Genomic DNA, 12800 nt, shown 5'->3' on the forward strand with positions numbered 1-12800 from the left:
TAATTGAAACAGGCGCCTAACTCCAATACATAAAAAGTTAATTATTAAAAATGTTGAACAGCTCACCACTTTAAACGATTCACCGGTGTTCTGGTGGCCGCCAGCATTAACATTACTACTCCTCAAAAGTCATTTTGTCCCAAAAATTCTATTTTTGTAAATTACTTAGTGTTTCCTGAAATGTCCTGTATTTTTCACTCTTCAGGGCATTTTAAATCTCTGAACAAGAGATTGTATCCAAAACACACTGTCCCACATCTGTGTGGGAACGAATGTTTTTGAAATGAGTAGGAACTGAAAGTGGGAAATCTGGCCGCCAACCGCCATCAGACGAGCAAAAATGTTAAACACCGATGCAGGCAATATTGTTTCCTGCATACTTGAGCTGGTTTTCAGAAAAGGTTCAAGCTGCTTTTGCCCGCTCGCGATGCAAAAAGTTCTGGCTTCGCTGCTTTTCTGCACAGAGTGCAATAATGTCGCGGCTTTTCATTTACGTCTAAAGAAAAAAAATTCTTGCAATATAACAATGGCGATGATGTTAGAGAAAAAAAAATACTCAGAAAGTCAGATCACTTACCTCGCTATGAGAAAAGAAATACTTCAGTGAGCTTCGCTAAATCAGCTGGAGACGTCTTTTCGTGTGCCTTGTCGAAGAAAACACCTGCTCTCCATTTTAGCTGAGTTTCTCAGTCGAAGCCTGCCTGTCCTAAAGTATGGTTCACAGCTGCGTACTCCGTTTCGCCTGCCACTCAGTCTTGCATGTTTTTGCAGTACATTGAAGCAGCACGTTGCACTTAAAAACCGAATCTCATTACCATGTAGTCAAGACGAGTGCCTTTGCTGAGGCTGCTACAAGACAATAGACAGTAAGCTGGGTGCATTCCACTGTGTCTTTTGTGCAGACACGTTCGCTATGCAGAGCGCTCAACCCGGTTGGCGGCGATCAATAATCTCCTATGGTGGGGACAGCGACCGTGGATTCTTAGAATTTCATGGCGCTATTTATTTATTAGCAATTTGAAAGAGAGGTTTTTGGGACAACGGTGAAGAAAAACTCTGCAAGATCATCCAAACAGCCAAAATAAATCAGCCGCCCTTTGTAGCCACTATTCTTTCAAAGCTGCCCATGGTGTAGGTCAGCAGTACACGGTATAAGATTTCAGATCAAGGCTCGAATGCCGAAAAACTTCAGACATTATTTAAATTTATGCGTTTCTGGACTCGCAGAGGCCGACTTTATGCCACAGAGGTTTTTAGTGTTTTATAGCCGCGACTAGTGTTCCAAGCAACAGGACGCGCTGTAGCTTTGGTTCTCACGCGAAAGGCGACCAGATTTCTCTGTTGTAATTGTACCCGGCAGAAACTGTCCCTTCAGTGTTCAAGATTTGTTGATTTATTGGGCGTCTTATCTAAAATCATCACCAGTTTCTGCTATCACCGCCAGCGACATATTTCGAATTGCGAGTCGCTGTACAACGAGTAAATGCTTTCAGTTTGCTGGCAGTATTCCGTGCCACATGAAATCCTGTGTAGGTGATCCCCATACCAAACAAAGTAGGACGCGGCCGTACTTTCCAACAAGTTCACCCTGAGTACCGACTTCTATTAGACTGCAATGCATTGAGAAAGGGAGCTTCATCCAACTCCCAGAATTTGATGTATTATAATTAGACTACGCGTGGCAGAGGAAAATTAATGAGGACAAAGGTTACGCTAGCACTAGCGCATACATTGTAGCACACAGTTCACATCAGTATACACGACCGAGTTTTCGTACGCATCAAAGTCAACACGTGTTCTCAACACAACTAATGTAACACTAGGCTAGCGTATTGGAACGTCCGAGTCGCGTGAAACTCTTTATCCTGGCGGTCATGTTGTGGTGCTGTAGAAGACGTGTGGTAGTGAGGTCTGCTCGCTGGGTGGCTTTCGTTCCCGGAATTTCGGGTGCCAGACAGCAGAAGTATCTAAGGGTCAGCCAGTTTAGTGCGATACAGGAGCTGCCATTGACGAGCACTGGCGAAATGCGAGAAGCCCTTTCTTGGGCCAAAGCACACCTGCCCACTCCCAAATGTTGCCACCTCTCGTACCCGCAAGCCGTACAAGTCATTGTCGACTCATTCGGTAGCTGCCATCTTCATTCTTTTATTTTCTTTCCGCACGTAGTCACTCCTGGCACACTGCACGTGCTGTACCTCATCACATGCCTCGATCTGCATCGGGGAACGGATTGGACAGGTCTGTACTAATTAGTTACCCGCAGCCTCTAGCCCCGCGTACTTTTACCCGCTCCCCTGGCAACAAGCCAGAGAAACGGTTCGAACACTTCCACAGTGTGGCCATGTTCTACCAACATGCACGAAGTTGTAAAGATTTGATATGTGTGGTTTGGTTCCGGTATGCAAACGGCAGCATGGTATGAAAACCAGGCCTTCTGGAATAGGAATGGAAAACATTCAAAATGAGGCTACTGAAGATGTCAAAAAGGATTAACGGCGAAAAAATTTGCCCGAGATTCTCCTGTATTCTCGTTCTAACCGCAGCATACAACGAGGAACTGTTCGCGACAGTTTTTGCAAATTGTCAAAAAGCTCGTCGGATCCATAAAAGACAAGTCTGTCATAGGACCTTGAGCAGCAGCACCCGCCAATAAAGCCATTCTGCCTCGAGCCAACTCAGTGCACTAAGAAGCAATGCCAACGAGCGGCGACACCTTGCGGAAGATTGGACACAAAAGTTTCCGTGAAACACTTTGCCGACAGTTTCCATCGCCACCACAAACTCATGTAGAGTTCCTCAAAGACGAGATGCCTGGACAAAGCTCAGTAGTCATTCAACGTCCCTCAGGCGAGCACTGCGACATAGAAAGCATCAAGGCATGACAATTCGGCTCGGGTTGAAGCCAAATGTCCCCGATCAGTAGTTGCCGGGAGCCTTACCTACCGTCAGTGCAAAGCCACGCTCCCGCTTACCTAAAATGAGAACGATTACTCACTTCTATGAAGTACTACTCTTGGAGGGCTTCCAACCACCGTCCACACTGTTGACTGTGGTGAGGCCTTCTACGTGGACAGAAGGAAGCGTATTCTTGGCTGCTCTTCTGAAGTCATTTGACGTCCCTTCACAACATGACCGCGTGAGATCAAGAAGTGCCTATACTGATCGCAATAAATGTGGAACCGTCTCACTAGCTCGCTATCATTGTCCGCATCACACTTTGCGTCACTAGGCTGCAGATATCCGGTGTCTTGCGTGCAAGATCCCACAAACCCATGGCGTAACTGAAAATGGCAGCCTGTATACCTGGCGCTTCTTTGCGGTGAAATGTGGAATATCCCCAAGTGGAGATGTTCCCATGCAATCACATTTTTGGCACATCGGAAGACACAGCAAAGTGAAAGCTACACCTCTAAAAGAACGAAGACTATATGCGAGATTCACGAATCGAATAACCGACCAGATATCAGTGCTACTGGAGAACAAGAGCCTGCGCTCAGGGCATGGCAGAGAATGCGCCCTGGACATCCACAGCCACCGAGTTGCTTCAATGGTTGACAGCGGAACAGATGTGGTAAGTGTAATCTTTGCTCCAAAAGTGTTGAAAGGGACACCCGTAGCGGAAAACCGGCAGATTCGTACCAGCAGGCGACACCTGGTAACTACGCTCGATGATGCGTAATGATAGTCACGGTTCGTGTACCAACATGGCCAAAGATATTCGTCGTTTTGCAATAGTTCTCGAGCGAAGGATTTGAAAACGAAGTTTCTGTGTGAAAAAAGCAGTCATTACATACAGTAGCAGTTAAATCAAACTCTTTCCAGCGACCCAAACTTAGTGTTCCAGAGCAGTGAACCGGTGTCCTCTCCATAGGTGACGGGTATGCTGATAACATAAAAGGCATTGTCAAGGAGAACGAAAAGCCAAACCTCGGCACTACAGGGCATCACCCGTTTTCGCAATTCCCAAGCTGAGATGCTGATTACCGAATATAAATACCACAGCTAAAATAATGACATGCACACTTTCCAGCAAAGTTTTTTTTATTGCAATAGTATGACTGCTGCCATAAAGTATTATTTACAAATATATATGTCCACTGAACTCTCGAAGGAAGACCAGTAACTTGCCGTGGAGGGGGGGGGGGGCAAAAATTCATTGTTCTACTTCCGGTGGACAGCCTGAGGGCGGTCCGCACCGCAGCAGGTTTTTCAGCGGTATAGCACGCGAAGAGGGCAGGTCTAAATCATGTGATTATTATCTGTCTCGCAGACAGGAGCGGGACAGAAGGGACTGTAGTCAGTGAAAGGGGCATGATAATGTGCCGCACACCACCAGGTTACCGCTGGGTAAGGTCGACACAGAGACGTAAGCTTCGAAGCAATACCTTTTCCCAACACGTAAGGCTGCCAAGCACGCCAATGCCACACGGTGGAAGAAGTGCTCGCACGGCACGCAGGAGGTTTTCGTTTTCTTGAAAGGGTACTATCTCTGAAGAAGTTTGGGCCGCTTGAAGGGGACGTGGAGGAGTTGATTCGTGACTTGATCCGTCCACCTAAGAATGTGTTGGGGGCATCGCGACGAATCTATCGTACGCGAGTTGTGAGGATGAATTTTTTAATTACATGCTGAATTATCTGTGCCAATAAGTCGCTGTTCAGAACACGCCGCAGGCCACGGACGGCGCCTGAAGAGCCTGTGCGGATATCAAGGTGGCTTCTAAATGGCAAGAATTGACAGAGGATGCTTAATGCGTTCGAATGGTCAACAGTTCCGCCTATGTTGACGGCCAGACAGGGAAGCAAGCTTGTAATCATGTTGGAATTTGTGGCAATAGTTTAGGGGAACGGATAGCCGTGGTCACGTGATCTGCACTCGCACTAGTCTCGACAGACGCCACGTTTCGCCGTAGTGAGGTTTAAATCATAGACGAGACGCCATCCGTCTAATGCTAGCAATCAACTGGAAGAAACGCTGCGGGACGACGTGATCCAAACGTCATAGAGCTCATGGGTGTCGTCTCTTCATATGTTGAGGAGAAGAAAACCGTAAGCTTCGATTCTGCTTTGATTATTGTTACTTGAAGACGGTGATAAAAAACATGTCTACCTGCTCCCAATCCTCGACACGCTTGACAGGTTTCTAGCACCACATTTCTCTTCATTACATCTCATGAGCTCCTACTGCCATGTCGAAGTCAGTGAAGGATATCGGGGATATACCACCTTGGTGAAACGGATGGCTTCTTCGCGTTTAAGGCGATCCAAATTGCGCTTTCTTTACACCTGAAACTTTCCAGCCTATCATCAACTTTTGTACTAGTAGGGCAGTGAGCCTGTTTTGTGCATATTGAAGACGCCGTAGTTTTCGCGAGAAGCTTTTAGGAACATCAAGAAGCTGCCACTGTACTGAACGAAGCCGTGCCTTTTAGACTAAAGGACAGATTACCCGCAGAGTACTGCCGCTACGGCGTATTTTCCCACAACCTACCGAGAAGTCAACGCGCAGAACTCTTCGCTTATTTTGATTCTGTCAGCGATTTTTGAATAACTTCACTGTCCCTTAGGAAGGTTTGTATTGAAAACATACTAGCCAGCGCCTACATAACACTCGGATTCATTCATCGCTCACTTCATGAAGCAAACAGGACACAAAGCTTCTTGCTTATACTTCATTACTCCGCTCTAAATAGAACTATGCGTCGTTATTAAGGAGTCCCTATCACTTTTATCTTATTAACAAGTTAGAATATGTAGAAAATAACACTTGCCGGTTTATCCGACGTCAGTAGTCATCTAGCGTCAGTATCTCTCAAATTAAGAACAACCTCAACCTTCTTTCTTTAGATAGCAGACGCAGAATTTCCGGCCTAATGTTCTTTCATAAGATGAGTCATATACAGACTCTCCTACACTGCAGCGTTTATTACACCAGCTTCTTGAATTGACCCTCGTATACACTATAACTTTAAAGTTGAACCATCTTCTCACGCACTGAGGTAAATCGCTGTTCTTTTTTACACAGCCACCAGTAAATAAAATTGGTTGGCGAAAGAGATCGCTGACACTAGAAAGCCTGAGAGTTCAGTTCACAATTAGAGGATTTTATAGCAGTTGCGCCATGAATATTTATTTGTGGATTTTTATTTTTGTCTTGAGCGTTATAACACTAGGTTCTGTAAAGAGCTTAGTTGAGCAACCACCGCAGATTTCGAACTGTAATGCAACTGCACACCATCTACACACCAATGGCCGCCCTGAGTGCTTAATTCAAAACATCGCAAACACACTTGCGGCACAGGTCACAGCGCAGCAGGTCACTTCGGACTTCATCTTGCACTGCGTAGTCTTTACCAGAAATATACATACGATTACGTTTGTCGGTGACGTGAAGTTTGAGCGCAACTCTTCACGCGCCACCCGTCATCACTGGCAGGTGACGTGCTACGCTGCTGTCCACCCTTTGGGACCTTCCCGTGGCAGCCACCTTCCAGCCTTTCATTCCTCTGCTTTCCCTGTGGCAGGTGGCGTTTCACTCTGCTACTACCTGCTGCCTGTCAGGTTTGAGGTGAGATGGTGATCTGTGACCTGTCAGATTGCGTGTCACGCCGACTACGTAGACTACGCCGACAGGAAGTTGCAGGTGGCGTGTTACGCTGCTAGCCACCCTCCAGGATCTTCCCGAGGTAGCTACCTTCCAGGAGGTTTTTCGCTTTGGCTACTTGAATAACCAGTTACGCCGACAACGCCAACGCCGTCTCTGGCGACGCAGAACGCAGGATCGGGCGGCTAAAACCTGCGCTGTGAAACACCGCTGTACAGGGGACCCTCTAGATTACGCCATTATTGTTTCTCCAAGACAAACACGCTCGACGCTATCCTCTCTAATGTGGACGACGAAGATAGCCTCTATGTCACCGTACACCCACAACTCGGGACCAAGCTGCACGCCTTGCGCATCTGCGCATCAAAGGCTAGGCGAGCACCGAAGTCTAACGCAACCACTTACCACCGAGTCACGGAGCATACAAGGCATGTGGCGGGTCACCTGTATGGACGCCGATCCGCCGTGGAACAGTTGGTGAGAAACTTTTCCAGTAGTATTTTGAATTATAAAACATTGTTCGAAGACAACATGAACACTGTGATGAATTCGTTTCCAATGAAAATAAGGCATTCAGGCAGAGGCGTCCATGACCAGAAATAGTGCATGTCGTGCTCCTGGAGTTCTCAACGCTGTATAATGCGGGCATTTTCAACGTTAGTTTGACTGTCTTTGCTTTCTTTTCGCACTAAGCGTCAGACAAAACCTTATTTCAGAAGTTTGGGGGAAAACGCCTAAAATCTTTACCACGTTTCTTTCTTAGGGATAGCTGTTAAGGTCAAGTTTCCCGGGCTGGCATAATACAGGCACTCAACATCATGCATGCGCACATACGCCGACCTTACCTCTACGCTGGAGGTTACGTCCTACACGACATCGGGATGAAGATGCATCGCATAAAAGAGCAACAAGATCTTGGAAGGAGTATGAGGCACAAACCAAACCAAGGGATGATGTGTTCAGATATGCTTTCGCCACCGAAGTGTCGGGCTGAAAAACTGAAGTTTTGCTATAAGCTGATACGATAGCTGCACTTCCTTAATAAGTGGTTGTGTGCATGGGTAGTTAGTCTCTTAGCAAATTAAGTTTCTCCTATGAACTAAAATGTAAAGCCAACTGTCTCCCTCCTCGCTGAACCCTCAAATGTCGCCGTTAGAGAACCCAGAGACGAACGAGTGAAGGCAGAAAGATAGAAAGGGGCGCCACTCTAGAGGACTCCGGAGTTTTTTTGACCATCCCAGATCTTTGCTGTGCGCCGACATACTGCACTACACAAACGCCTTTGCCTTTCCTGTTTGGCGTCCATCGAAACTGATCGAGGGGAGTCGCAGCGAGGGATCGTTACCGATAGGTGAGTTTTGAACTAGACTCTAGAAAAGAGAGCTTATAGGGAACTAGTTCAGAGAGGTTCTGGTGCCACTGGTTGGTGAGTTTTTAACAGCCAGACCGCTAAACAAAGAAGTTAGAGGGTACTTGACCATAGAGGTTCTGGTTATACGGGGTAATCTTTCTGATGCGACGGGTGAGGATTGCTTGATTGGAAAATTCGAAACGGCTGCCACGTTCTGTGTGACGTCTGTGTGTCCCTGGGTAGACTGATGACGTTGAAGGGATCGTAAAAAGTTATCGAAAAAACTATTGTTTTTTCTACATCTCCTCTGGTGTGAACGCAGACGGCGATTTAGCGATGCAAAAGAAGAGGACAAAATATTGCCGGGACGATTAGGATTAATCGTTGGAGAATAATGTAATGCTTTTGCTATAATAAGTACTTTTACTGGGTGATTGGATGGGAGGTAGGAAGTTGGGCAGAGAATGGTGCTGGGTGGGAAGTGTTGTCGTGGAGAGTGTGTTTTGAGGGAGTATATGGTGAGCGAAGCACTTTGATGCTGACGCTGAAAACCTGAAGTGTTGTAGTTGCACTCGCCTTTATCATTTGGTCCAGGATTATTCTAGGATGGCACGTACTATTTGCGTCTCAACGGGAGCAAAACGCGAAAAACGGCGATACAAGCAACACCTTTCATGGACTGCTTCTCATGTAGATTCTGACAGTGCAAGTGCGCAACTGGTTGCCATTAATGACAGACTGCATATTTTTCAATCAGACACAGAACAAGTAGACCCAATTTTCTCACTAAATCTGAAGCTAGAGGAACTACTTAGTTTGAAGCCCCAGATTGAAACACTGAAAACTGTGGTGAATGATGTTCATCTGTCTCTACATTGCCTTTCCAGAAACTACTACTAGCTGCGATGCTTTCACGCCTGAGATGCTGATGCTTGTGGCTTGCGTTACGTCACAAGCCTCAACTATCTGAAACTATAGTCTGACCTGAATGAATCTTAGTAATACAGCAGATTACCCAACCTAGAGATACCTGGCGCTCCTAGAAAAACAAACGAGAACTTGATGGAAGCCTTGAAGCACATTTGAGAAGAGCTTGAGATCGACTCCCCATCCTATCAAACGGTTGCAGTTCACTGGCTCGCAACCCTTACTAATAGCACTTCTCAAGTTTTTGTCAGATTTTCAGCGAGCAGTCAGCGCTTGAAATAACTGGCTAAATGGAAGATCAAAACTCCGAACCTTGCCCAAAACCAATAAACACGCGCAGTTGTTCATGGCGGAGAACATGTCAAAAGAAAACAGAGAGCTAATCTGGGCATCGCATACAGCGGCCAAGGCAACGGCCAAAAATTTGTGTGTGGGTGAAGAAGGGCCGCATTTACCTGCGTAAGAAGGACGGAGACTCATCCATTCGTGTAAGGCATTTGTCGAATGTGACAAAGTTGACTTGTCATGACATATCTCATGATTCCCTTTTGTTACGAGATTTTTGCACCCTTCAAGACTCATTGATTTCCGCCGCTAACGGTTGTGTTACTGATCTTCGTGTAAACATCAGAAGCTTATGGAAGCACTGGCACAAATTGTTCTTGGTTGTCAATATATTAGAGGATTCCATAGACTTTTAGTTTTTAGTCAGATAATCACTTCAGAATACCTTTCTCAGCCATTTCTTTACGAGGATACAAAATTTTTTCTTGTATTCGTGATTAACTGTGGTCAGGAGGGCGGAATAGCGGGTTTTTTAAAGACAGTTGGGATTCGCTAAATACTTCTGTCGCATTGTGTATATCTGGCTGTCTGTATTCACAATGGACTTTTTGACATTACCTTGATTGCAATTTATCGGCCACCGAGAAAAAGTACATCTTTCATCGAAAAGCTGAGAAAGGCTAAGTTTTCGCATGGTCACATTTGTATCACAGCTGACATTAATAAAGACGTTTTAAAACGAAAAACAAACTCCTGATTGTTGCATATCTAAACACTTTTGCGGATGCCGGCATTGAGGGTACAATCAATCTCTACAGTCGTCTTGCCTTTACGGCGTTAACATTAGCCTTGAACCGCGTGCATTCGCTTCTTTTATGGTTGAGCAATAAATGACAGAGCATTTCTTTGTTGGTCGCAGTGTTTTTCCAGAAGTCGGGTTTAGGTCAACGAAATATAAATATGACACTGTGGAGGTTGTCGACCGATGTCGCTTTGACACTGTCATGGAAGAGTACGACTGGGTTTGGTTTATTGGGCTTAACGTCCCAAAGTAACTCTAGCTATGAGGGACGCCATAGTGAAGGACTCCGGAAATTTCACCCACCTGGCGTTCCTTGACGTGAAAAGACACTGTACAGTACACGGACGTCTAGAATTTCGCCTCCATCAAAAGTCGACCGCTGCGGTCAGGTTCGAACCCCCGTCTTTCGGGTCAGCAGCCAAGCACCATAACCACTGAGCCACCGCGACGGCGTATGACTGGGATCTGTTCTTGACTAATACTTCCGAAAGCTCTAATTACGTTTAGTTTGTAGAAATGATCACTCATTTTTCATCTTCATGTAATTAAATGGTAATCATGAAACGGGGAGGCTGGTTGTCCACAGATTACTAACGCAGTACTGTCGGCGATTGCAGAGAGGGAACTGGCTTAAGCTTGACATAGGCGCTTGCTCAAGACTGCTGAATTGAAGGCACTTTATAGATTAGCTCGTAACAGGGCAAACGCTTCGCTTCCAACAGAAAGGCGCAAATATTGATGCGAAAGCAGTATTCCGATGGTTAAACTCCCAGCAAGATCTTGCGATGTCTCTGGGTTTTTTCAAAGTTGTTCGCGATGTTTGTGGGTTTGTGCCAAGCGAAAGAAGTAAGAAAAAACAAATATTCATATCAGGGATTGCAACCCTGGAGACGCAAACAAATTAGCTTCGCTGCCCACTGCGCGAGAGCACTAGGCTATCGCCGCAGCCGAACACGACTCGTGTTAAACTGCGACACACTCTCGCGTTGTGCAGTGCACATCGTGATCTTCGACAACTTATACCCATACCAAACTGATTAGAATGAAAACATCTTCGACGGAAGTCCGTCTGGTTGGGTTCTTGAGATAGTTTAGAGAAAACTGACACCAACCAATATTTTTTTCACCCAACGTTTCGGGACCAACTCGGTCCCTTCCGCAGGGGTGACTAAAGTGTGCCAGCAGCAGCAGTGGGTTGCTGCCTTCGCTCTCCCTTTGCTACCACATGGCGCAGTCCACTAACGTACGCAGAAGGGAGCGTCCTTGAGTCCTATTCATCGCCTCCTTTGTGAACCGGATGTGCCATGACTCCACATGTCGCCTCTTGAACAGGTTTGCCTCCATGGCCAAAACGCTCACCTCCTCGAAGGCTAACCGGTAGTCGGCGCGCTCGCAGTGTACGGCGAGGCGGTTGGATTCAGAACTCATTATCCAGATGTCATTTTTGTGTTGCCTTATTTTTTGGTGGAGGTTTTTTGTTTCGTCCATGTATGAAGCCGGGCATTTGAGCATGAGATTTTGTAGACGACACCCGGTTGTTTTTCCCTGGGGGCGCGCGGTCGGTCGCTCGTGGTAAGAAGCGCCTTATTGTCAAAACAGGTTTGTGAGCCACGTGGATTACATGTTTTCAGAGAATGGGTGCGAGTGCCTCGCTGGTTTCCCTCACATATGGACGCACAACGCGCGCGCGTTTTGTTCTTCCATTGTTGTTGGTTCCCCTGTCCTCCGAGCTTGACGGCGACCAACGCGTTGAATAAGCCACGTGTGTAGCCATTGTTCTCTAGGTCGGCGAGAATGGTGTCTTCTGCTTTTTTCCCCGCTTCGGAAGAGCGGATTGCCTTTGCGCTTCTCAGGAGAGAGGAGACGACGGATTCCTTGTGGCTAGTGACGGATTGCTTGTGACGGATCCCTCTTGGCTACTAGCCACAAGGGATCCGTCGTCTCCTGTCACTTGAGAAGACCGTCGTCTCCTCTCTCCTGAGAAGAGCAAAGTGAGCTTCTTCGATTTACCGCGCTTGGACAGTCGACTGGCTACCAGAAAGTTCGCCCCCGACAGGAAAGCGCATCATGGCCACATGGGTTGGCAGCCACCGGAACCAGCCGCCGGGAATCACGGTGGCAATCCAGTCAAGATTCACGGAGGGCAGATGCAATCCGTAGATTCGCGTTGTGCTGCGTCTGATCGCTGCGTACGCTTACGGATAGGCTGCTTGAGTTCAAAAACAACGACCTGAAGTTATTGAGCGCTCGCACCCGCATACATCAGCGACGACCGTGCGAGCGTGCGCCTTCGGAACGCAGTGTGCTGTGGAAGCTTCGAGAAATCCTCAAAAGCATGGGACGAGCATTCGCAGTCTAACGTCTTTCAGTCGACACCACATTGGAGGGAAAAATTGCTCATCAAACGACACGCCGTACTCTCGCATTGTCATGTGTTTGTTTATTGCGCAATAAGTATGACTGGTAAGACCACAGACGATTGACCTCGCGTGGTGATTGACTCTGCTTTGGTCGTTGCGATTTCTGCGCTCGTGAACTGCTTCCTTAGGGCTGTAAAAAGAAAAGAACCCGGACACATTCCGTTCAACTGTAGTCCGTCGGCCGCCGGCTTTTGCTGTCGGCAAGGAATGCATTTCTTCTCGACAAAACAGCACATCAGCTCGTTGAGAGTTCAACTAGAGTAATTGGATGAACTGTGCAAATTTAGGTGGCTTTCGTATCTGTAATACTACAGGTTTAACCTACAGGGGTGGCACTCGAACGAGAGGCGCTATAATCCCGCCTTGCGTGCCGGCTCCTCATGTACCGCACTGCATGCATGATGATCCGCGCTG

Source organism: Amblyomma americanum, chromosome 5 (assembly GCF_052857255.1).
Source record: "Amblyomma americanum isolate KBUSLIRL-KWMA chromosome 5, ASM5285725v1, whole genome shotgun sequence".
Classification (NCBI taxonomy): domain Eukaryota; kingdom Metazoa; phylum Arthropoda; class Arachnida; order Ixodida; family Ixodidae; genus Amblyomma; species Amblyomma americanum.